This window comes from Ochotona curzoniae, unplaced genomic scaffold (genome assembly GCF_017591425.1).
Source record: "Ochotona curzoniae isolate NIBS_2020 unplaced genomic scaffold, NIBS_Ocur_1.0 contig_4105, whole genome shotgun sequence".
In the NCBI taxonomy this organism is placed as follows: domain Eukaryota; kingdom Metazoa; phylum Chordata; class Mammalia; order Lagomorpha; family Ochotonidae; genus Ochotona; species Ochotona curzoniae.
This window is the reverse complement of record NW_024466129.1, coordinates 6,864,334-6,891,874: the sequence shown is the minus strand read 5'-3', so window position 1 is coordinate 6,891,874 and position 27,541 is coordinate 6,864,334. Positions and strand designations below refer to the sequence as shown.

At 42.5% G+C, this 27,541-nt stretch overlaps 1 protein-coding gene across 1 annotated transcript in view; it reads left to right on the top strand.

Annotated features, from left to right (window-relative positions):
• The window catches only part of ACBD6 (acyl-CoA binding domain containing 6), a 151,446-nt gene that overhangs the window by 110,363 nt on the left and 13,542 nt on the right, over positions 1–27,541 (top strand). The window lies entirely within an intron of this gene.

The following is a 27,541-nucleotide window of genomic DNA, read 5'->3' as shown; positions in this document are numbered from 1 at the left end:
TTAAATAACCAGGTATCTGCCTCATCCATACGGAAGCGGTTGGCAGTAATGACAACAGGAATGCTATAGAAATCCATTAACTTTAACTCAAAAAACGTGGGTGAAAGGAAGGACTGTTTTCCAACACCCCACAAAGCAACTTATATAAAAGCCTTTTCACTTTATTCACATTATTTTTTTCACTCCTTAAACCTTAACTCATTTTCCTTGCTAGACTGTGTGGGTGTATAACATTTTTTAACCACCACGAGCCTTTTTGTACATCTGCCCCACCCTGCATATATTTTCATAAGTCAGCAGGGTACAAATAAATTTTTAATATAGATTATGGAAACACTAATTAAATAAGATTTTAATTTAAAATACCTTTCTCTGAGGAATGCTAATTAAATAAAATTTTAATTTTAAGATATCTGAGACTGAGCATACATGATTTTGACATCTTTTGCAGCCTAGCAAAATTTGATTTCTAATTACTGGCTTAATAGTCCATTAAGTACATTTGGAAATTATTATTGAACTGTTTAGATAGATGTTCAGAATTACAGTTATCATCTATGAATGATGCCCCTAGCTTTTCCTGTTAACCAATGCTGTGACGTGAGCTATCCACACAGTAAGATAGTCACTAGAGTGGAGACATGCTCAAAGAAGGTATTTGCTATGCAAATCTTGCGAAGAGAGCCTGAAAAACAATTTCATTATTTTCTATTTATATCACAGAAGAGCATCCCCCAAAGAATTTCCTAAATCTGTCAAATTGATCCTTTCACCATACATTTAGTGTCCGCTCGGTTATGTTCTCAGGCCTCTTGTGGACATTTGAATGACCACAGTGGGCAAAGTCCAACCTTTCGGGAGCATACATCTAGGGAGAAACATATCAAAAGTAAATAAATATTGGATAAGTACTAAGAAAGAAAGAAATTGATATGTTCAAACAGTGACCAAGTAAGACTATGCCAAGCGGAGATCATTAAGATGAGACTGTAAGCAAGGACAAACTATACATTCTGTTGTGCAGTGAGTTAAACAGCTGTGAAAACCTTCAGCCTTCGGAAGGCTGGTTCTGTGGGGCTGAATAGGGTTGAGGCTATGTATAAAGGATCTTAAATAGCATGAAAGATTGCTGCTTTCTGGCAAGTATAAATGATTTTTCCCTTGCACAACTCAGCAGCTTTTCCACCCATGCCTGTGCTTGCACTTTGGCTTTGCCTGTAATGTTCACTTCTTTATTTTGTCACGCCTCCATTCACAGCTTTTCAAACACCAGCCACTCTTCATGGCCTCCTCTCAGTTGGAAGCAGTGTTTTAATATATATTCTTAGCAAAGATAATGAGTCAAAATCTAATAAGACTTCTAAGACAAACATGTGCTCATGATGTAAATAGCAATGAAAGAAAGCCAGAAATACAGGTTTGGGAGCACTCTGCTGCTGACTCTATTTCTGTAACAAGTGAGTGACCTTAAACACCAACAACAGAGCAGTAAGTGTGGTCTTTGGTACCTCAGTGCTGGGGATGCTCCTTCAATGACAGTGTGCCTGGGGGACGTCCCTGCTCTGCTCTTCCTTCTCATTTCCCACTAGTAGATACTCCGAGAGGCGGGCAATGATGCCACCCACCTGGGAGACATGGATGAAGTTCCTGACCGAGGCGTTAGCATGGCCCAGCCCTGGCTGTCGCAGGCATTTGGGGAGTGAACCAAAGGAAGATACTAGCATCTGCTGATCCTTCTTTCCTTATTTCCTTGGAGGGTAAAATTGTATTTTATTGACTTAGCTGGCAGGGTCACTGAGAGAGAAGTTTTCCACCTGCGGGTTCACTTTCCAGGGCTGAGGCAGTTCAAAGCCAGGAGTAGTCTTCTCCAGCTCTCCCACATAGGTGCAGGAGCGCAAGCACTTGGGCCAACCTCTGCTACGTTCCCAGGCACAAGAGCAGGGAGCTGGGTCGGAAATGGAGCAGCCAGGACTTGAAACAGTGCCCATATAGTGCCACAGGCTGCAGTTTCTCTTGCTACACCACAGTGCCGGCCCCACCTTCCTTCCTTCCTAGACTTTTTTTTTTTGTTAAACAGTTGACAAGTCAGCTTCTGGTGAAAGATTGATCAGGAGGTGTGACAACCCTGTGTAATGCATGCACTTTGGGTCCTCATTTCTCCAAATCAACACAAATCATTTTAAAGCACAAACAATTTTGGCATTGTGGCTATGTAAGTAACCCCCCCCATTTTTAGAGTAGTAATACTTATTCATACTACAATGATTTTACTATAAAATAGTCTTTCCCCCCTCCATACTCCCTCAGTATCCACTATTAACCCTAAAATACTATTTCTGTATGGAATGCAAAACTACTGCTTAGAAATTGCACAAGCCTGGATGGGGCGAGGTAGTGGAGGGTGTCTCTTCTTTTTCAGTAATCCTAAGCCCATTCGTACAGTAGGCATTTGATCATTCCCAGTAGCTTGGTTGTGATCTAGTCCCAGCAGGTGATGGTAACAAATGAGACTAAACCCTCACCACTAGAGTTTCACCTCAGCCTGGAATGGTAGGCAAGCATAATAAAAACACGTAAATAATCTGATCACCACAACCTTGAAAGCAATTTGTTTTCTGACTCGGACTTGACAAGAGGTGATACTTTGGCCAGTTGTACGTAAAGGTTTAACCCTACCGGCCACTCCTGACACTCTCTCCCCTGACTGTAATAGTGTCGGCTACTTTCTAAACACAGTCTGACTTGACTCACCAGCCTACACTTGTGGCCTCTTTAGAGAACCCCCACTAATGCCTGTGGTCTCAGTTATCCCACTGCCCTTAAAGTTTGTCACATCTTTGTCTGTGGTTCAGACCTGTTGCCTGTATCCTGGATCTATAGTGCTAATACCGGAGATATTCACATAGCTTTTCAGGTCACAAAGACGTAAATTTAAATTGAAATTGTGCAATTAATTATGTGATGTAGGCAGATTACATGACCTCTCTGAGTCTTATTTCCACTTTGTAGAATTATAGTTTTTTATGCCTACTTTAAATGGTATCCTGTGATAGGTGTTCTGTCACTATGGCAGGAGACCTCTTTCTCATTCTTTCTTAAATAAGTATTGCTTCACACACACACACAAATTGCTTCTATGAAAATCAGTTATATACACAGGTGACACATTTTTAATTCCATTTTCCATGAATTTTTTGAAGTACCCATGAATGTGTCAGTACCGGTCATACTTGGCACACATGAAATGTACAAAAACTGTGTTACATGTCAGTTTCTTCCATTGATTATGATTGTATGAGCAAAAAACCTACACTCAAAAATATGGCGATTTACTGAGCAGAGCAGAAAACTAAAGCCGTTTTACAAAGACCTTACTGCTAGTAAAGGCATAGAAAATAAGACAGAAGACCACAGGAGCTTGATACTTTAATTTTATATTTACTTTTTAAATTTTTTAGATTTTTTAAATTTTTACTTAGAAGGGAAGTTTACAGAGATGAGAGAGAAACAGAGAGAGATCTCCCATCTGCTGGTTCGCTCCCCACATGACCACAGTGGCCAGAGCTGAGTTGAACCTAAGCCAGGAGCCAGGAGCCTCCTCTGGGTCTCCCACATGGATTCAGGCCACAAAAAGGGAACTAATTCAGTAGTGGGATAGCCAGGACATAACCAGGCCCCTTAGGTTTTATTTTTAATTTCAAGAAGACTCTCACATTCATTGGTTCACTCCCTGAACTACCCACAACAGCCGAGGTTGGACTGTGCTGCAGCCAGAAGCCCAGAACTCAGCTCAGTTCTCTCATGTGGGTGGCAGGAACCCACATACTTTGTCCATCATATTCTGCTTCCCAGGGATACACTAACAGGAAGCTGGACTGGAAGCAGCATGGGTGGGACTTAGACTGGGCGTTCCCATATGGGCTGTGAGCAGCTGCTATGCTGAATATCTGCCTGAATTTGTAGTTTCTGTTAATCTATTAGATATTTTTGTGGTAAAATATATGTACCATAAAATTTATCGTTTTAACCATGGTTAAATAAACAGTTCAGTGATTAAGAATATATTCACAGGCTGGCACAGGGATAGAGGGCAGCAGGTAGCAGACTAATCCTCCACCTGCAGTGCCAGTATTCCATACAGCTGTCATTTCTAACCCCAGATGCTCCACTTACCATCCAGCTCCCTGCTCATGGCCTGGGAGAGCAGTGGAGGATGACCCAAATCCTTGGGCCCCCGTCACCCATGTGGGAGACCCAGAAGAAGTTCCTGGCTCCCAGCTTCAGTCTGACTCAGGTCTGACCATTGCAGGTCATTTGGGGAGTGAACCAGTGGATGGAAGATGTCTTTCTATATACCCCAACCCCCCCCCCCCCCCCGCTCTCTTAACTCTTTCAAGGAAAAACTAAATCTTTTCAAAAAGACAAAAACAGTACATTCACATTGCTTTGCACCCGCCACCACCACTCATCTCTGGAACGCTGTGCCCATCACGCAGTGTAACTGCCCAGCATCCCTTCCGTTCACCCCTGAGGCCACGCCTCCTGGCAGCCGCCATGTTGCTTTCTGTTTGTGAGTCTATGTACTTGATAAAACAGGGTTATACTGCTTTTGTCCTCTTGTGCCTGGTTTATTTCACTTTGCCTAATGTCATGAAGGATCATGCATTGTGTGACATGTCATTTCTTTTTTAAGGCTGCGTAATATTTTATCGTATGTACGTTGTAATTATTTATTCAGGTTTTATTCAAGTTGTTTCCATTCTTTGGGTGTTGTGAATAATGCTCATATGAACATGAATATACAAATATTTAAGTCACAGCTTTCAGTTTTTTTATTGTATATATCCAGAATTACTGGGTCTGAATGGAAATCCTTTATTTAATTTTGAGAAATGACCATAGAATTTCCATAGAAGCTGTGCCATTTCACATTCCCACCTGCAGTGCCTGACAATCATACCTTCCCTACAGCCTTCCTGGTTACTTTTTTGTTTTTTAATGTTTTTGTAACAGCCATTTTAAAGGAATGAAGTGATATCTCATTATATTTGAAAAAATTAACGTCTGACAAGTAAGTAACAGAACACTCAGATTAAAGGGATGCCTAAGAAATAATTAAGCCATAGGATGACAAAGATAACCATATTGAGAATTAAGCCTATACATTTTCATTTTTATTTGTTTACCATGGTTAAGAGGATAATTACTAGAACTCTTTAACACAGAGATTAATTAACATAGGATTAAAATCAGCAATGCAAAAGGAAAACCAGCAAGTCTGACTATTAAATTCAACCCAAATATTTGTATTAAATATTCCCTGACCTAAATGTGAGAGACACTGAGGGGCGCCAAAGAGGTAACAACCCTGGCCCCTGCCTTTACATGGCTTACTTCTAATTGAGACAGTAAGAGCTCCTTAGATAGGAACTATTTAAGGCAGACTTTAATCAAATACCATAATGAAGGGTCCTCAGAATGTGCCTTAGGAAAAGGAAAGGAGGGACAAAGGGAGAAATAATAGGGGTCACAGTAGTCAAAAGATACTCTGCTAAGACTGAACTGTGGAGGCCAGCATGTGGCATAGCAGGTTAACCACTGATGGTTATGCCTGCCTCCCATAAGGGCTGGAGTTTACGGCCCAGCTACTCCGTTCTGATCCAGTTCCCTGTTAATATGCCTGGAGAAGCAGTGGATGATCCTAGTGCTTGGATCTCTGCACCCACCCATGTGGGAAACCCAGAAGATGCTCCTGACTGCTGTCTTCTGCCTGGCCCAGCCATGGCCATCTCATCTATTTGGGGAATGACTAGTGGGTAGAAGAGAGAAATAGAAATAGAAAAAGCTGAACTGTGTCCTTCCCTGACTTATAAAGGCCAGGTGATGATCTGAGGAATGCTGAGGTGGGTAGAGTTGGGGAATGGAGCAGAGAAACTCAGGCCAGCCATGGAGGCTGTAAATACCAGATAAGGAGGAGAGAGTGTGTGGGTGTGTGCGCACGCGCATTTAAAATGAGATCAGTAATGAATTAATCTAGTGAGTGTACTAGTTACTAAGGAAAACGCAAAAGGAAGGAATAGCCATGGAAATGTCATCACATTGTGATAGGAATTAATAAGGGGTTTACACTTAGGTAATAACAACAAAAAATATGGGTTCATTTCCCAGACACTTGAGCTAAGGTCTTTCAACAGATTGCATTGGAATGCTAGGAGGAAATATTTGAATTATTTGTTACTAAAGAAGATCAGAACTGTCGCCGGCCAGCAGCGACACTAACGACGAGGCACACTCCTCAGGGTCTAGGAAAAGCCGGAACCACAACCGGACCCCTCACTGCCCAAAGCGGCTGCCTTTATCCCCGTTGGTCTTAGCTTTTCTCCCTGCTTCTCCAGCCCTCTCTCCACTACTTTTCTTCCCATTCCTCTCCTCATAAGTCTATATTGCTTTTGTACCCCTCTCTGCCGCTTTTCCTGTTCTTGTCCCCGTACTTTTCTCTCCGTAGGTCTTACTGCTTTTGTACTGCTTTTATACTGTTCTCCACCAGTCACTTCTCCCCATGGGTCCACTTGGTGCTACCTGATAGGCCAGTAGCAATGACTTATTCACAGTGAGGGCATTAACCTATCCCTGTGACTTCCTGTTTACCTGCTGGCGAGACCAACCTCGCCTCCTGGCCCTGGGCCAGCCGCCATCCTGCTATGGCCTTTCCTGTTCCGGGGGCGGCTTCAACGCCCCACCCCCCACACAGAACATTTAGTTGCATGTGTATTATATGGCCAGGTTGATTCTATGAAAATTATGAAATTGGACATCGAAAATGAGAATGTATTCTTTAAAAATTCAGAATTTCAGAAATAACCTAGGTATAAAATAGCATCATCAACCTTTGTTATTCTTTTGTACATTTATTCGTGCAACAAATGTTTACTGTCTATAATATACCAAACACTAAATTTTCACGGTGTATATAAAAATACTTGTTTATATAGAGAGTATTTAAAGATAGGAAGGTCTACCAGAGTATGTCTTTGAAGTGTGCTAGATCAAACCGTCTGTGAATGCTTGCGTTGTCTTTATAATGTCCCTGCTATCGCTTTCTCAGCCTTTTGGCTAGGACCAAGTGTGCCTGCTAATCACTCACCATCTAACTGGAGAACTTTGTAGGACAGGCTGTTCAAGGAGTGTTAAGGTCACGTTTTTACGTCTGAGAGGATCTTTTTGTCAGCTAATTCAATATCAGATTCTGTGTAGTGTTTCTCCACTCTGGATAGCACCACAATATGTAGCCATAAGTAGCAAACTTAATTCCTCTCTTTTCAGATATTTTCTTTTTTTGTTCCTGCCATAGTGATTTTTTTTAAAGATTTCTTTATTTTTATTACAAAGTCAGATATGCAGAGAGGAGGAGAGACAGAGAGGAAGATCTTCTGTCCGGTGATTCATTCCCCAAGTGGCTGCAACGGCCGGTGCTGCACCGATCCAAAGCCAGAAACCAGGAACCTCTTCCAGGTCTTCCACACGGGTGCAGGGTTCCAAAGCATTGGGCCGTCCTCGACTGCTTTCCCAGGCCACAAGCAGGGAGCTGGATGGGAAGCAGGGCCTCTAGGATTAGAACTGGCACCTATATGGGATTCCGGTACGTGCAAGGTGAGGACTTTAGCCACTAGACCACACCACTGGGCCCTGTCGTAGTGATTTTAAATTCTCTTACCATCCAGCTAATGCCTGTTGTATTAGTTTTCACTCAGTACATTAGTTTACTGCTAATGCAGTAGTAAGCTGACCCACATAAAAATAGCATTGCATCATTTTTTTACTGCTGCCTAACAAAATACAAACGTAGCAGCTTAAAACATACACATTGGTTTCTTCCCTGCCTCCCTCAGTGAGGAAGTAAGGACTGGCTTTGCAAGGCTAGCTTTACATCAGGAGCTTGTAGTTCTCTGTCAGTTTCATTCTGATTGCTTACAGAGTTGAGTGGCTTGTCACAGAAGCATGGTCCAGTTACTTAGAGACTGCCAGGGGCAGGTCATGCAGAGGCCTTGCTTCTGTGAGCCTGTTCTCATAAAATTCGTCTTCTTAAGTTCAACTGTTCTAGACTGCTATTTGATGTCTGTTCCCTCAACCAGTAGACTTAGCATCTCTCAACTTTGGTTGAGTTTTTGAAAATTTCCAAATTCCAGATTTCTAGCACCTGCAGTTTATTTTCAGGGAGCTGTCTCAGGTCATACTTAGCTACATTGTGAAACAATGTTAACTTGAGGATTTAAGTTTTCCTGTCACCCCATTACAAAGGCAGTACCTGCTCATAATAGAAATCTTGCAATATGAGGGGAAAGCAAATGTTTACCTATAATTTTTTACATTGCAATAGATCTTTAAAACATGTTTCCACATAAAATATTTTAGCTTTTGTTTTTGGCTTGCTATGCATGGTTGAAAGACAGTTTTGATTCCTGCATTTTATGTTAATATCATAATGATTTTCTAAGTTGTAAATACTGTGTCCATCATTTAAATTTGAGGAATGACTAGTCAACTTTCCCTGTGAACTTGGAGACTTAGATTGTTTCTAATTTCTTATGAATGTACTTTTTTAGCTTTTTTTTTTCTTTTTAGTATTTTGTTTATTTAAAGGACAGAGTAACTGAGAGGGAGAGACAAAGAGAGAACTTCTATCCAATGATCCACTTCCCAAAGGCCACAACAGCTATGGCCAGGCCAGGGCACAGCCATGACCCTGTCCGAGTCCCCCGTGTTGCCAGAGCAGCTGAAGTACGGGGCCATCCTCTGCTGTTCCCTGGGGTACTTTGAGGCGAGCTTGATCAAAGGAGAGCAGCCAGGACTCAAACTAGCTGGAATGCTCATATCACTGATGGTAGAGAAACTCACGAAACCAAGCCACCAGACCCTATGTGGCTTTTCAAGAAATGTATTTCTTAGAATTATAGAAATACTAAACCAAAGGAAATGAAAATTACTATCGGAGTTATGCTAATTGATGCTTCTGTCAACAGTGAGTGAAAGTGCCTTTATGCAACACCTTTATAAATGATGGGGAAGCACCTTCACGTGGCACCCTTATAAACAGGAACGCTTCCTCATGTAGCACCCTTATAAACGTGAACGCGCCCTGACCCTGACGTAGCACCCTTATAAACGGGAACACGCCTTCACTCAGCACCCTTACAAATGATGGGAACGCGCCTTCACTCAGCACCCTTATAAACAGGAACGCTTCCTCATGTAGCACCCTTATAAACGTGAACGTGCCCTGACCCTGACGTAGCACCCTTATAAACGGGGATGTGCCTTCGCGTGGCTGTTTTATTGACTCATCAGATTGAAATTTTTTCATGCAAAAGATGAATATAAAAATATGAGTGAATAGAATTAATTCACAAGTTTCTCCACTCTACTTCTGATTGCTCATCAGACGAAGAGTTTGCAATAGACAGAGGTATATTGAGTTAATACCCTGCAGTTGTCCAACACTATCCATGAGGTTCCAGAGCCTCTGTGTAAATTGGATTTAGCTCGAGTCCCTTATGTAGAGATAGGTTGTCCATCTAACCTACACACAGCATCTCTAGATTACTTACAATACTAAATACAATGTCAATAGCATGCTGTATTGTTCAGGAAATACTATTTAAATAATAGTCTGTCCATATTCAGTACAGACACAGAGTTTTTCTTCCTGAATATTTTCAGTTTGGTTTGTTAAGTTCACAGGTGAAGAATTCACTGATATTGAAGATACACTGTGCAGAAAGCAAAACACCCTTCAAAAGCGAAAGCAATGTGGGCATTGTGGCATAGTGCGCTAAGCCACTGCTTAGGGCCCCCGCATCCCGTAAGTGAGTGGGTTTGAATCCTGGCTCTGCTCCTGACTGCCGAGCGGTGGGGGGAGCACATGATGACCGCAGTGCTTGAGTCCCTCCCCTTTGCAGGAAGCCTGCATTGAGTTCCTGGCTCCTGTCTCCGTGTGTCGGCAGGCACCTGCACAGTGAAACCTGTGAGTGGGAAGTAATTCTCTCCCTCCCTTACGCTTTCCCCACTGTGTCTTACAAATAAATAAAAGATAAACATTTTTAAATATCTGTGTTACATTAAAGACTGCTCTTTTCTCATATGTATCCAGCATTGACTGTTAGACCATTTTAATAGATTAATAAATATAGAAAGACTGCTAGTCACATTTTCATTGCTATAGCAAAATAGCTGAGGCAAGCTAACTTTATGAAGAAAATAGATCTGTTTCTCTCACACTTTTGCAAGTTGAAGAGTGTGGTGCTGGCAGAGTCCCAAGGCAGCAAATGGCGTCACGTGGCAGAAGACAGGGAGCCCACATGTGTATCTTTGCCTCTGCGTATTTAACCACCTATTGAATTCCAGTGTCAGAAGGACCTGGGCACTTTAGACTCATTAGCTTGAAAATTAGAAAAATAGTATCTGTACAGTAGGATTATTGTGGCTATTAAATGTAAGGGTGTTTATGAGACATCTAGCATGTAACAGGTATTGAAGCAATGTTCCATTTCCCTTCCTTACTCTAGGAAAGTCTCAACTGTCCAACATCCTACTGAAGATGCAATGTTAATTGATGTTGGTTTCACAAGGCTCACAGTTATATTCTGCTTCATTTTTTTAAATAAAATGCTTTTTCTAAAATATATGCAGTACTTCATTGCTCCCTAAAAGCCTTTTACCACACCGTGGGTGTTTACAGAGGGGTGAGTAAGGCCAAAGCTTCCCTCTCTCTCGTGAGATTGCGAAAATCTCCTGGTTGGCATGCAGCCCAGTCCCTCCAGGGCCACTCTTCTCTGCAGCTTGCCACCCCTGTCGCTGTTCCTGGGTTCTGCTAGCTGCCACAACTGGCGGCCCATTCTTGCTTCTTATTACCAGGAGGCTTTGCCGGCCTCCCTACGATTTCTGCTCTTTGCTCCTTGCTTGTCTTCACTTTTCACTTTCCGTGGCTCCTCTGCCTCCCCTGTATCTCAGATTTCACAAGCAAAGACAAGCTTTTCATTACTTTCTCAAACTAGCTAGAAAAATTCTCCTGTACAGTAAACCAGCTAGTTCCTTCTCAGTTTTTTCCTATGCTAGGTGCTTGATAATGCCAAAAATCAAGAAAACATACCACATGTTCTTTATCTTCAAGCATTCACATTATTTTTGTGCAGTCTCCCTATATGCGCAATTTTGCCCAAGACACAAGGAATGTAGGAGCTAGGAGTGTTTAAAGTTCACAGATGGGCACATCCAAAGGGAGGATCTTGGCCCACTGTTAAAGCGGGTGGGAACAGATCACTTGGGGAGCAGTGAGTGTATTTTTTCTTTTCTGTTTTGAGGTGCTACTAGGGGTCTCAAATTCCTTTATTGTGTTTTTCACTTATGTTGGGTTTTTCTTGTTTGGCAGATATATGTAGAAGTTGCATGATTTTAAGCACAGTAGAATTTCTCTACATTTTCACCTTATTTATTTTGATCTGTATATTTTTATTTTACCCTAATGTACAATTCTTCATAAAGGTTTCAGACACATGACTGATTTTAATTTATTGGAATAGTTTTGGCTGCTGTTTATAACAACTCCATATTTATTAAATTTGAATGTTTTCTTTAAACTAAAACAGAAAGGAAGCACATAAATAACCATGACAAACAACCCTCTTCTGGGTTGATCATTTGAAATGAAACAACCAAAAAATTTAATCAATTTAAATCTAGAAAAATTAGCTGATATAACTTGTAAACCAGATGAGTAAGCGCTTTCACTTACTCATTCTTGACATTCAATTCCATTTATTCTTTGTAATATATTTTAAAATAGAATGTTTGTAAAGCCTAAGGTTTTTAGTTCCTACATCCCATTTTGAAATCGCAAGAAACAAGTGTTTGAAATTCACTAATGCTTCTTATACAAATTCTGTTTTACCCCACAAAGAGGAATAACAAAGCTAAACATTTTACAAATACAAAAGAATGTATTATTAAAGCATCAGTTATAATACTGTGCATATTTTATAATATAGTGTTTAATTTGAAGTAGTTATTAATAATGCTTTATGTGAGTGGTAGCCATTCCAAATAGATAAGCTCCTTGAATATTTCTTCAGTGCTTCTTGCTTGCAAGGCGTTGGAAAGCTAAGAAGACTTACAAACTTAAATAATTGTCTCCTCTATTTTACAAATCAAGAAGCTTAGACATGTAAATAATGCAGAGTTGAAGAAAATTGTTGATGTCTTTTTCAAAGCCTTCCTCAAGTATGCTTAAAAGAGAAAGGGTTTGTACAGCTAGAGGCTAGCCTGATGAGGCTAGCCTGATTGGTCTCGCCTGCCCTTCTCTGTCTTACTTGTCAGTGAGTTCTGAGATTGGAGTTTTGGTTCTTTATGTTCGTGTCTGTGTTGTAATTGATTTCAGTGTGGATATGCCATAAGTTGAAAAATCAAAAATCAGCATTTCACGTTAAACACTAAGACCACTTCAACTGAAACATCTAAACACCAAAGCTTCGACTTAAGCATGGTGATCTGGAGAAGGCAAAAAGAAATGGATTTGGGAGGTGGGTGGATGAGGCTATCATGCTTGTAACACAGAGAACATATGTAAGTAACTGTGACCTTAATCGTGACCTTGATCAGTGCTTGCTAGGATTGTCTGATAAACCATTGAATAATATGCTTGTAAATATATCAGTGGTATTCAAAGTCAGAACGCAACTGAATTTTTTAATGACTTTTTTCAAATATAAAGCAAAAAACGAAGTCATCTATAATCTTACCCTTGAGATAACTTCTGTTGTCATTCTGATGCTTTCCTTATCTTTTTTCTTATGGGTAGAGACACATTTTAAGAACAAAAATGAATTCAGACTCCACATAGTTTCTGAACTACTTTATTTGCTATCTCTCATATTCATGGATATTCTTTTTAACCTGATTTCTAATGGCTACCTAGTAATCTGTACACTGTGGCTGTTCCACTGTTACTTTTGTGTTGTTTCTGTTTTACAGTAAGTAGGCTAGATTGAAAAATGAAAGCAAAGATGTGCCTCCTGTTTGCCCATACCTCTATCCACACAGCTAAACATGGCTGAGGAAAACTACATTACCACACTCACTTCATGTCAAAAACCCCTGGTCTCAGAGGCCAACACTGTGGCTTAGTGGCTTATCCTCCGCTTACAAGTGCTGACGTCCCATATGGGCACCAGTTCATGTCCCAGCTGCTCCGCTTCCAATCCGGCAGCCTGCTTACAACCTGGGAAAGCAGCAGAGAACGACCCAAACCCTTGGGACCCTGCACCTGCTTAGAAGGCCTGGAAGAGGCTCCTGACTCCTCACTTGAGATCAATTCAGCTCCAACCCTTGTAGCCATTTAGGAAGTGAACTCTCTGTCTTTCCTTCTCTCTGTAAATATGCCTTTCCAGTAAAAAATAGATAAATTAAAAAAAAAAAAAAGAAAAAAAAAAAACCAAGTCTCTGATAGGGACCTCAGTGCTACCCACAAGTTACAGAAAATTTCTCCATGATTCTCTGTCAAGTGATTCTTTCATACTTTCTTTCCTTCTTTGCAATTCAGACACCTCTTTCCTAACCCATGGTTTCTGCTGTTGACTTCTCTGCTGTTTAAGGAAACAGAACTTCCTCAGTTCTTGCCTGCCTTTGTGCCCATACCTACCTACATCTGTGCTGTAACAGTGCACCTTCCTCCTTCTTGGCTGAGGCCAGGCCCTTTGCGTATGAACTGCTGTTCATCCCACTCAAGGCTCTTACTCCGCGTGTCGTCTTTTCTTCATTACCAACTTTTTCTTTCTTCTGCATGGACCGTGTAGAACTTACCTCATCACCCTCACAGCTCAACCATCTGACCGCTGCCCTGTTTACAAGAAAAGCCCACGTCAAAGTTGCTTATATTCTGTTTCCTCCTTTCCCATCATGCCTCGAATCCCTTGAAATCAGGTGTTCATCTCTACCATTCCATCTGTTCTTCTTGGGAAGACCGGTTATCTCCTGTTTGTTAAAACGCAGTGGCTGCTGCTAGTCTTTGCAATGTTGAATTACTGCAGGATCCCCAGAACCTGGGTCTGCTCACCCCACTGCACAGCAAGCCAAGCATTGATATTTGGGCGGTAGGAAGAAAGCAGCCGATATTTGTTGTAAGACGCACAACAAGGAACCAGCTAGCTAATTCCTGGGCTCCCTTGAGGTTTGAGGGTCAAGGCTCCAATAGATTGAAGTTGGGATTGAGAGATTGGTGTTCAGCTCCTGCCCAGGTATCTGGTTGGTCCACAGTGATTTTAGCTTTTCTTTGGTCAGCAACATGATGTTTGTAGGGAATTTTGATGATGGCAAAATGGGCTTTAGGCATTTCTTACTCAAAAGAACTCAAGACTCCTGGACAAACCATCAGTACAAGACTTAACATCCCACCCAGAGACCTGCATGGGTCTGCAATCCCCTCACCTATGTAATCAACAAAACAAATAATTTTTGTTATATACATATTTATTTGTTTTTTAAACTAGGAACAGATATTTATTCTCTTTTAACTATTTTTTTTTATTATTGTATGATACAATTCCATAGTCTCTGGGATTCCCCCTCCCCAACTCTTCCTTTTCCACTGATTTCCCATATATTGTTACAATAGTATAGTCCTTCACAAACAGTCATAGTCCATCATTCTGCTGTTTCAGAATATCCTGACATTGTAGGTACAATGGCAGAGAGTTCAGGATCACGTTGTCAAGATATATTTAACAGGGCCTGGTGTAGTAGCCTAGAAGCTAAAGTGCACTCCTTATTCGCACCACGATCCCATATGGCCACTGGTTTAATTCCAGCAGCTCCACTTCCTATCCAGCTCCCTGCTTGTGGCCTAGGAAGAACAGTTGAGGACAGCCCAAAATCTTGGATTCCTGCACCCGCATGGGAGACCCGGAAGAGGCTTCAGGCTCCTGGCTTCGAATCGGCACAACTCTGGCCGTTGTGGCCACTTGGAGAGTGAATCATTGAACGGAAGGTCTTCCTCTCTGCCTCTCCTCCTCTCTGAATAACTGACTTTCAAATTAAATAAATAAATAAAATTGAAACTGAAAAAACCGCAAATTGCAACAAGAAAGAACCATTTTTAAGACGATGAGCAAAGCAAATTTTAAAATATATATATACATATATATTAACGATAGGGGAGATTTTAAGTTCCTTTTTGCTGTTACTAGTATTTTCCACGATGCAGTTTTGTAGGTATGATGACTCCCCTACCCCATTTCCCCTCCACCCCACCTCCTGAATCGTTACAGCCAGCACTCGAGATGGTCATTTGATGTCAACTTAGGGACCCCACTATGGGGGGAATGTTCTGAGGATGCTACTTAAGTGGTCTTGATAGTTCTGAGATGTTGTCGGCTTCATTGCACCAGGGTGGAGGAAATCTTTCCCAAGTTATTGTCTGACCAGGTCCAGCTCGGTGCACCCACAGACCTAAACATTTGCTGAAAATCCTGGCTGGGAAAGTTGTCCAACCTGTTCCGCTTTCCATTGACAAGATGCTTCACATCCTCAGTTGGGTCAGATGAGCTGGCTGTCATATCTTTCGTGTGTTCCTGGGTGTGTTCTCTATTGAACAGGTGACAGCATCTGAGGAGGCACAGTCCCAACACATGCACTCAGAGGTCAAGACCGCATGTCCTGTGAATTCTCCCTGAAGCCAGGGTTTGAGTCCAGCGGTCCAGGGGTGTCCCCCAAGAAGCTTTGCCAGGAGTGCTCTCAGGCTTGACTCTTGTGTGCAGCAGCTAGTGCAAGATCAGGTTTGATCTATCACCTTCACCAGCCAACTCACACACCATCGGATGCAGCTGCCTTGTTAGGTCTGCTCCCAGCCCCATCTCCCATATGAACCAGTGGGTGCTACAGCCTAGCCTGCCCAGACTATCAAATGCCCAGCGCTCTCATACATGCCAGTGGGTACTGAGCCTTGTCGGGATGAGCCTCATGAACCCTCACCAGACCTACCCTTAGCCTGACTTTCACATGTGCCAGCACGTACTACAGCCTAGCCCAGCCCTGCCCAAACCCCCTCCAGCTCTTGTGCATATTCATACGTGCCATGGCTTAGCTCAGCCCAACCTACCGCTACACCCAACACACACAAATGCCAATGGCTGATGAATCCCTGCCCAACCTGGCTCATCCCCAGTCCCAGCTTTCACCAGCAGGTGCTGCAACCAAGCCCAGCCTTGCCCACACCACATCCTGGCTCTCACATGTGCCATCAGGTGCTATGGACTGGCCCAACCCCACCTGCTCCAGCCCTGCCTCTCTTGCATTCACCAGCGGGAGCTGTGGCCTAGCAAGAGAAATTCCCAAAGTTCCCCAATAAGCCCATTTCCACCCCCGGATCTTGGAGGCAGGGGCTGCAATCCAGCCTGACATGGCTCACTCCCTGGTCCGGCACTTGCAGCAGCGTGCTGTGGCCTAGCCCAACCAGCCCACTCCCATTCCAGCTCCCATTCCAGTGAGTGCTACAGCCTATCCCACCCAGTACAGGAGATTAATGACCTCATGGATCTTATGATCATCCCATGATCCCTTTGGGGCCTGCTTACCCCTCCCTTCAGTGAACTAATTGTGGTAAAAGATTGATTTGCAACTCTAAAAGCAAGACAAGAAAAGTTTGGTTCCTTTTCTTAAAAAAGGAGCCTAGGGAGATGAGTCCTATGGGTACCTAGTATCTACATCAAAGGCACTGTACAGGAGCTCAGTTTCAGCAGCATGCCACAGTTTATTATCTCTTCCTTTTTTAATTGATGTAATTGAAAGGAAGAGTTAGAGAATCTTGAATCTGCTTGTTCACTCCCTAAATGGCCAATCCAAAGCCCCAGGAGCCAAGACCTTCTTCTGGGTTCCCTACATAAGTGGCAGGGACTGAAACACTTAGGCCGTCTACCACTGCTTTCCCAGGTGTGCAGTAGCAGGGAGTGGGATCAGAAGCGCAGCAGCGAGGACTCCAACCAGCACCCGTATGGAATGCCACAGGTGGAGGCATTACTCACTATACCATGGTGCCAGCCTCTAATTATTCTTTCTTAAAATATTGTTCTTAACCACTGTTGTACAAGGATTAAACTGCCACCTACGATGGCAGATTCCTGGCTTTGGAATACCCAGCCCCAACCATTACGGCCATTTGAGGAGTGAACCAACAGATGGAAGATCTCTTTCTCTGTCTCTCCATGTCTGTAACTCTCTTTCAAGTAAATTATCTTTAAAAGCAACAACAGGACCCAGCTTGGTAGCCGAGCGGCTAAAGTCCTCACCTTGCACGCACCGGGATCCCATATGGGCACTGGTTCTCATCCCGGCAGCCCCACTTCCCATCCAGCTCCCCACTTGTGGCCTGGGAAAGCAGTTGAGGACAGGCCCAAAGCCTTGGGACCCTGTACCTGTGTCGGAGGCCTGGAAGAGCTCTTGGCTTTGGCTTTGGATCAGCTCAACTCTGACCATTGTGGTCACTAGGGGAGTGAATCATACAATGGAAGATCTTCCTCCTTGTCTCTCCTCCTCTCTGTGTATCTGACTTTGCAATAAAATTAAATAATTTTTTTAAAAAAATAACCACAGTATTCCCTAGTGATTTCAAACAGTCTCTAGGCTTTAAATATATACTCATAAATCTCAGGTATCTATCTCCAGCCCATAGTGCTCCTCTCAAATTCAGAGCCACATATCTAACTGCCTGTTTAACATCTCCCTAATATATTAGGTAGGGCATCCCCAACTTAACAAGCTCCTGATGTTACAAAAACTGCTTCTCCCCAAGTCTTTTCCATGCGAATTAATGGCAATTGTGTCCCTGTTGATCAAGCCAGATTCTTGGCGGAATCCATAACTATTCTTTTTCTTGCATTCACTTCTGTACCAACAAATCATGTTGCTTTTGCCTCCTGCTAACACTAAAGCCCAGATCATCTTTGTTGGTGTTGGAGTTATTGAAATAGCTTCCTATCTAGTGCTATTGCTTACCTTGTTCTGTTTTCAGTGTAGCAGCCAGAGTAATCCTCTTCATCCGTAAATGAAGTCAGGCTCCTGCCCTGCACAGCTCCCTGCAGTGGCTTCCCACGGAATTAGAATAAAAGCCAAAATCTTCACAGTGGCTTACCGGGGCCTGTACCACTTGGTCTTCTACAAGCCCTGTGCCATCTGGCCCTCTGTTGCCCCCTCACTTCATCTCTTGCTGATCTAACTTGCTTTCGCTGCCCCGAACACGCAGTGGCCTCCTTTCAGTTCCATCTCTCGCCCAAGATATTCACACAACTTCTTCCCTTTCCACCTTCTAGTTTTTCAGCCCCAGTTACTCTCAGGAAGGCCAGCCCTAACTACCTTCTTTGTGTTACCTTCCTGCCCGCTCCCTAGTGTTTCCTGTCCTTTCCTGCTCTCTTCCTGTCACTTCACATCACCTAACCTACTGTGTGTTTTGTTTCCTTTCTTTGATGTGTTCTCTCCTCCTCTGGTTAGGACAGGTTTTTGTCTTTTTTTAATGTACCTTAGAATTTAGTCTAGTGTGTGGTAGACACTGAGTAAATAATTGTTGAATGAATAACTTTTGTTAAATGAATGTTCCTATAGACAAAGAATTGTGTGGATCCATGACTGACTGTTCAATTGATTGACTGGTAAAAATTTTTTAGTATATAAGGTCCCTGAAGTCAGAATTATTTCATGATAATTCCAAAACCTTTATTTGCCCATTTCACATTTATGCTCTCATGAGTGTAGCATTTTCCAGTGACCACATTGCATATGGTATTACAGTAGATGGACCACAGAACTAGGTGTATAGAGCCAGCTGTTTTTAGCTAGCCAGACACTGAAGGAATTGCAAAAATATAAAATAACACATTCTAGTTTTTTTTTTTCATTTTTAAAATTGTGTCACAGTAATATATGATGGATTTTTTTAAATTTCTCAGCTTTAATCTTCAACATGGTAAATATTAATAGATTTTTAACCCTATAAGCAAGAGCTCGTTGAGGTCCTTGATCATTTTGAAGAGTTCATATAAGAGTCCTAACACCAAAAAGTTGTCAGCTGCTCTCCTAGGCCATACCTAAGGAGTACTGGACTTTATTCTAAATACTAGAGAAAGTCATTTAAAGATTTCTAAGCAGGATAGTAGCACGCTATGATTTAACTTTAGAAAAAGTTGTTGTAACTACTGTCTGAAGAATATGTTGTAGTGGGATGGGAGGTAGGGGAGGAAGAGAAAAATTAGTCCAGGTAGGAAATGTTGGAGATGTGTACTGATGCGGTGTAGTCATTTCCAACATGCCACAAATTATTTAAACCAGCAGCATTTCACTGGTGGCTGAGCCACTATCCTTTCTAAACCTGTAGAGGAGAATCCTTCCTTGCTTCTCGCTCCTGGTGCTTGCTGGCAGTCCTTGGCAGTCCTTGGCTTGTAGACCATCACTCCAGTCTGGGAGGCACACATCAGCCCATAACTGCTAGTAACAGAGAAGATCAAGGGCATTTCAAAAGGCTTATGTAAGAAGGGTATTAAAAGATAAATTTACTTTGGCATAAAGAAAAAAAGTGAAGGGTTAAGACATGGAGGAGATTAAATAACAGGCACCAAGACAGGTAACTGTCATGGAGTGTGGTGTTCTTTAATGTGGTGGGGTAACTGCCTCACAGCCAACGGAATGGGAAGAATAACTCCTTGATGAGGTTGCATGAAGCTCTGTATACCCGTTGAGATATCGCCCTGCACCGCATGAAAATACACAAGTATTTAATCTAGGATTTTTTTTTAAGTTACCAGAGATTGTGAATGTCTCCAACACAAAGAAATAACAAATGTCTGAGATGATGGATGTGCCACTTACCCCAGTCTGATCAGCACACAGCGTGAATGTACACATCGTTGAAATGTCATACTGTACTCCATAAACATATACAATTACACTGCCAAAGAAGAATATGCTAAAAGCAAATTTTTTGAATATGCCATTTTAAAAGAGGTACATTTTCTATGAACTTGTTGAAGATACAACTGTGAATTTGAAAAAAAAAATAGTACTAAAATAATCTTTTAATTCTGTTTTCCACGGACTACTTGATTTGACCTGATATTTTAGATGTAGGACCAGTTGGAATTGCATATGGATTAGATACAGTAAGTGAGGGAAAGATTAATCAAAGGTGGAGCACCTATTCCTGACTTTAAGCTGGATAAATAATGGAGTAAAATACCAAACCACCTACTAAGATGAAGACTCGGAGAGAACCATTTTTCTTTGGGGATAAATTCCCAGAAGTGGAATTATAGGCCCCCATTACCTTAAGCATCTTCAAGTATGTATTCTTTTAATATGCTTTAGCATTGGCCATACTACCTTAGTATTATTCTGTCAAGTTCCCTTGACTTAAACAGCCAAATATAGTAAAATATATTGTATCCCAGGCCTCTTAGGTATAGTTAGGCAAAAGAAGCAAGGAGCATGTGCCATGGAAGAGATTTATTCATACTGACACAGACAGTTGGCAACGTCTTCTGCTATCCCAAAAATATTTCAAATTAAGCTTCTGAATGGAAATTCTGGCTATGTATGATTTTTTTTAAACATTTATTTATTTTTATTGGAAAGATTTTACAGAGAGAAAGAGACATGGATTTTCTGTATGTTGGTTCACTCCCTAAGTGGCTGCAACAGCCAGAACTGAGCCAACTCAAAGCCGGAAGCCAGGAGCATCTTCTGGGTCTCCCATGCAGATATAGGGTCTCAAGCTGTTGAGCTATTCACCACTGCTTTCCCAGGCTACAAACAGAGAGCTGGATGAGAAGTGGAGCAGCTGGACCATACGCCAGTGCTCATAAGAGATCCTGGTGCTTGCAGGGGGAGGATTAGCCAGTTGACCAGGACCATGGCTGTGTATGTTTAATTCTGTATTAGGAAATTGACTAGGGTCCAGCGCAGTGGTGAAGTGTCTGAATCCTCAGCTTCCAAGCTCCAGAATTCCATGGGTGCAGGTTTGTGTTCCGGCTGCTCCACTTCCCATCCAGCTCCCTGCTTGTGGCCTGGGAAAGCAGCAGAGGATGACCCAAAGCCTTGGGACTCTACACCCACATGGGAGACCTGGAAGAATCTCCTGGCTTCTGGCTTCAGATTGGCTCAGCTTCGGACGTTGTAGCCATCTGTGGAGTGTACCAATGGATGGAAAGTCTTTCTCTGTAAATCTGATCTGCGTTTCCAATAAGAACAAATAAAATTTTTAAAAAGAAGAAGAGAATTGACTATACTTTCGCTTGCTGCATGGACATCTGATCTTAAGTAAAACCGTCCAAGTTCCCTGATAAATTGATACAGTTAGGATACCAATGTTATTGATAAGTAACATTGTTCAAGATAAATATGATATTCTCACTGATAAATTGATGGGGACATTGTTCATTGCATTGGTCTGAGTGTCTTGTAATTACCATATCCTTTGTGTGTCCCTTGAAGCTGTGTTACAAGATACAATGACTGCTGGGAAGCAGCAGGACATCTGAGCCAAAGATGCGCCACATCCACTGGCATGGTTTTCTTACCCCAGAGCTATTGCTTCTGGGAGAGAGCTCCTGGGCGGCTGCATCCATTTTCACGTGAATTACTGCAGGGGCTCTCGTATGACAGTGTTCTAAATAGTGTCTAGTGTCTGTCTGAAGCTCCTCTGAATAAATTGATGATCAGTGTGCCCGCCCAGTGGCAGACTTGTGAGTCTCCAATGATTAGACAAAGCTAAGAAAACCACCTTCTGGACACAGCACATGTATTAGCCATTCTTTAGTTTCAACTGCTCATTTACACTCGATTTTTTATCCGGGCCCTCACCAGCAATTTTAGTAGCATGTTACAGTCAGTGCAGCCATTTCTGCTACAATTTGCAAAGTATACTTAATTTTTCAGAATATTTTTATAGGTACAAATGTGCTTAGTTGCCTTAAAAAATGACTGATCGAGCCATGCATGGTAGCTTAGCAGTTAAAGTCCTCGCCTTGCACACACAGGAATCCCATATGGTCACTGGTTCTAATCCTGGCGGCCCCGCTTACCATCCAGCTCCCTACTTGTGGTCTGGGAAAGCAGTCGAGGATGGTCCAAAGCCTTAGGACCTTGCACCTGCGTGGGAGACCCGGAAGAACCTCCTGGCTCCTGGTTTTGGATCAGCACAGTAAATTCCATATGAACTAAAACTTCCATGACCTAAAAAAGAATTTTAATTTGAAAGTACTGATTGAGATTATGACCTAAAGCCACCATGGAAATGAAACACACAGATCTGAGGCAAAGCTTCCCTCCAGCCATGCTGAGGGACCACCACCAGGCCATTGCTCTGAAACTGTTTCCTAATTCTAGGCTTGGCTTAAGGGTCTCGCCTGTCCAGTTTCCAGCCTTCAGTGGATGACAGAGGGACACCATAAAGGCACACCGACAATGACAAGGGATAATTGAGAAGACTAAGACTGAGGAGCAGCTCTCAAAGAGAGACTTAAGTCAACCTTGGCCAGAAACAAAAGTAATGTGGGGCCATTTAGTGGAAAGCCAGATTGCCTCGTGTTCCCAGTGCCCTGGAAAGGCATCATTTATGTTAGAGGATTACAGTGAGTGCAATGACATGGTGTCAGATTTTCAGGAGTATCATCTAATTGGGATGCTAGCTTCAACTCATCACGGGAAGATTAAATCGTCTTCTGTGTCCTCTACATGGAGTGATAAACCGAAGTAGGAAGGGTGCTTCAGGAAGAATTACAGCAAAAAAAATTTATAGGGGTGGTGTTTTAATGTTCAAATGTGTAAAGGTTAACACTCTAATTTGTTGGAAAGTCAGCTGGCTTAAGCTGTCTGGTTCTCTAATTACCTGTTGTAGTAACCGTATCCGTAGTTTTCAAAAAACAAAAACAAAAAGCCAAGAACCTAAAGCGAGAAGCTTGAAGTTATATAGCTAGCAAAATGCTTAGAGAAAGAATCATCAAATGCATTTTCAAACTTTGGAATTGCCAGATTAGCTCAATCCTCTTGTGTACGGTCACAGATCTCACAAGGAGGCAGTGTGTTCCAAGCCTAGAAATAATATTAAAAATTACCTCAAACTATGTTACTAGCTCAAATTTTTTATCACTATTTCTAATTCCACTAATTTGCTTGAGTGCCTCCTCTGTCATATATTCATTTGAAACACTACTTCTAAAGTAAAATTCTTATGTTTTTAAGTATCAAATTAGTGGATAAGGAGAAAGTTCTAATTAGTCATATCGTAGGCAAATCCAGTCCTGTATGAGGGTCTGTTATTCGTCTTGGCCTGGCTCCTGCAGGTTGCTCCTTTGTCTCTTGAGCTAATCATGGTGGAGGCAGCAGGCCAAGGATGACTGAACCAGAGCTTCGGAGTTGTTACGGTTACAAAAAGGAAATGGAGGACCACTTGAGAATTCCCACTCCCGGACTACAGCCTCAAAGCTGGTTATCACCATGACCATACAATACATATAAACCTTGAGTTGGAAATGGAGCTCTTGGTTCAGCTCAATAAAGTGCATTTAGCAACAGAAAAAAGGAAAATTAAAAACTTAGCTACAGAGCTTACGCATAGGAAACAGCAGTGTTATCAGTGGCTTAGTGTGAAAGAGATTCTCTATGAATTCATTCTGAGCCAAGCATTTAATATTTTCATTCATCAGTGCCTCACTTGGTATTAGTAGAATAGAAAGAAATTATATTGGGTAGAGTACCTAATCTAGAAATAGATGAAAACTGAGTCTTAAAACAGTTATTAATACGATATTTTCAATTCCACAGATTTTTTTTTCACTGATAAAATTTCACTCCCAATGAACCTGAAAATAAACCCACAAGAGGACTAGCGCTGTGGTATAGTGGAAAGAGGCACCTGTAACACAAGCATCCCATAAGGATGCTGGGAAAAGCAATAGAACTAGGCCCAGATGTTTGGGCCCCTGCCAGCAATGCGGGAGCCCCTCATCAAGCCTGGGTTCTGATTTCACTCTGGCCCAGCACTCAGATGTTGGAACCATCTGAAAAGTGAACCAGCAGATGGAAGATATCTCTCTCTCTCTCTCCCCCTCCCTCCCCATTGCCACCCCTCTCTCTAACTCTGAGCACCTCTCTCTCCCTCTCACACTCTCTCTCTCTCTCTCTCTCAGTTCCAAATAAACAAATGAAAAGGAACCCACAGTACAGAAGGCACACGGGATGCAGTGTTCAGTAACTGCAACCAGTACAATAAACGGCCCAGTTAGCAGCACACCTTCCCTCTCCCTGGAAATACAGTAACTACAGAATAAACCTGTCTGAAATACTCAGGTGTTTGAAAGAGGAATTTTACAAAAGAGCAAGACACATCTCTAAAGGATTGAATGATAGCCTTCAGTGTACAACTGTGGAAATCCAATTCTTTTTTATTTTGTGTGTTTGACAACCTGGGAGAGCTCCCACTAGCTGGTTCACTCAGGACTGGCTGAGCAGGTCTCTCACGTGAGTGGCAGCATTCAGTTGTATGAGCCACCGTCACATCCTCATAGTGTCTCATTGGCTGGAGTCAGGAGCCGGAGCCAGGGGTCAGACCCAGGTACTGCGCTGGGGGATGCAGTGTCCGCCAGATAGGTGTTACTACAGAGACCTAGCAGTCACAGGATGGATGGAGAGAGAATGGGGAGGGGTAAGAAAGACTGGGACGCAAAATGCCTTGCATTCTACCGGGCAGGACTTGGTTTGCAAGCAGCAAAAAGAGGACGCGTTTCCGGGACAGTACCTCGTTGTTATCTTGCCTAACCAAGAAAGGCAGGTGCATAGCTAAAACAGAACACATACTTTCAGTCTCTCGTCGGCAAGGTTTTGTTTATGATTGCCTCATTGTGTCATGCCACAGCCTGGTTTCCTTCAGTCTCTTGGAGTTTGGGGCTCAAACCCCCTACCTTTCATTTTTTTTTTTTTAGTATGAGAAAGTGCACATAACAAGCTTCACCATATTAGCTACCTTGAAATGTACCATTCCGTGACCGTAAATCCGTCCAACATTGTTGCCTCACCATCATTGTCCAGGCTTCCCTGAGCCTGGTCCCTGGTGGTCAGTATTCTACGTTGTGTCTGTGAATTTGCCTACTAAAGGGATCTTGTCTAGGTACGCAATATTTGTTGTATTGTGTCTGGATTTTTTCATGTGCTTTGTTTTGAACAGAGAGGAAAGGACCTTCCCTAAACACTAGCTTCTATCCTCCGGCTCTACTTTGCAAAATCCTCAGCCTGGTTGGTTTTGGTGCAGCAGTTAAGATGCTGCCTGGGATGGCCACTCCTCGTGTTGTACCTACGCTCAAGTCCCGACTCTGCTTCTGACCCCAGCTTCCTGCTAACTGCACCTTGGGAAGCAACAGGTGGTAGGGCATGGGGTCAGATTCCTGCATCTCCCCTGGGAGACCTGCAGAGAATTGGGGCTTCTGCTTTCAGCCTAGCCCAACCTCACTATGATAGGCATTTGTGAGCTGGGAAATAGAATAATTTTCTCCCTTTCTCTCTCTCTCTTTTTCTCTCTCTCTCTCTCTCTCCTTCCCTTTCCCTCTCAAATACAATGAAGTTTTTTAACATTAAAAAAGCAACCATGAAAAAGAAAATGTGGGGTCCCCAGGAATATTGACTGCTATCATATCACCCTGCCCCAGTTCCTCATCAGAAGAGTTCAACGTGTGTTCCTGACTGCCAGAGACATAGTACTGGCCACACATATTAGGAATTGAGTATCAGGTTACAAGTACCCAGTTCTCATCTGCCTGTTACCTAAAATGGAATCAGTTGCTCCCAATTTAAGAGGTAGCATGAAAAATAACTCAGAGATCTGTTCTAGTTAGTGTGAGTATACCAAGTTAGTCGATCTTGGTTTTAAATTTTTTTTTTAAAGTAACGAAGGGCCCAGCATGGTAGCCTAGTAACTGAAGTCTTTATCTTGCATGTACCGGGATCCCGTGTGGGTGCAGGTTCGTGTGTTCCATATGCTCCGTTTCCCACCCGGCTCCCTGCCTGTGGCCTGGGAAAGCAGTCGAGGAAGGCCCAGAGCCTTGGGACCCTGCACCCATGTGGGAGACCCTGAAGGACTGACAGCTCCAGCTGTTGCGGCCACTTGGGAAGTTAACCAGCAGACAGGAGATCTGTCTGTCTCTCCTCCTTTCTGTAAATCTGCCTTTCCAGTAAAAATAAATCAATCTTTTAAAAAATAATAACTGAGAAGTTGAAATGCCCAACTAATCTCTAGGAGCTTTTGGATTTAACTTCTGAAATGTATGTTCTGAAGTCACAGCTCCTTATGTTATCTGCTTAGGAAACCTAACTTTATTAGCCCAGAATTTGTGAGCCTATAAACACGTTAAAAAGCCACTAACTTGTCCTTGTTTTATCCTGCTGCGTATACTGCTATCTGATCTTACTCACCAACGGTTACTGTGATGAAAATCACAATCTCTCATTATCTTCCTTTGATTTTGAGAGATATTCTGTATATTTAATGTACTACAAATACTTGTTTAGGGCCTAGCAGTGTGGCCTAGAGGCTGAAGTCCTCGCCTTGAACATGCCGGGATCCCATATGGATGCCGGTTCTCATCCCAGCAGCTCCACTTCCCATCCAGCTCCCTGCTTGTGGCCTGGGAAAGCAGTCAAGGACGGCCCAAAGCCTTGGGACCCTGCACCCATGTGGGAGATCTGGAGGAAGTTCCTGGTTCCTGACTCCGGATCAGCACAGCACTGGCCATTGCGCTCACTTGGGGAGCGAATCATCGGACGGAAGATCTTCCTCTCCGTCTCTCCTTTTCTCTATATATCTGACTTTGTAATAAAAAAATAAATAATGTGTATTCTGGAAAAAAAAAAAAACTTGTTTCATCACTGTAACACTGTAAACAGTACTTTATTTTCTATAGTAAAGTACTTCTGTTTCTTTGACAAGTTCCCAAACTGTTTTCTTAAATCTGATTATAAGTGTTTTTGAAGATTTATTTCTTTATTTGTAAGGCAAAGTGATAGAGAGAGAGATATCTTCCATCTGTTAGTTTATTCCCCAAATGACTGCAACAGCCAGGGCTAGGCCAGGCTAGAGCCAGGAGCCAAGAATAACATCCAGGTTCTCCCCCACGGTTGGCAGGGCCCCAAGTATTTGAGCCATCCTCTGCTGCCATCCCTGGCACATTGGCAGGGAGCCGAATTGGATCTGGACTAAACAACTTTTAATGTTCCAATATGGGATGCCAGTGTCCCCAGCAGTGGCTTCAGCCTGCCCTAAGCCTGAGGCTCTAAAGCATTTTTGATTTCAGATAGTTGCGTTTCAAATAGATACACTTTTTTCTTTTTAATGCTACTCTTACTACAAATTATAGACACCTCAGGTTTGGAAACAAACTTAGAAACATTCTACTACCGAAAAAAAAATGAATGATGCAATGTCAGTTTTTCTGCCAGTAATTGAGAAACCAAACTGCCACATTTT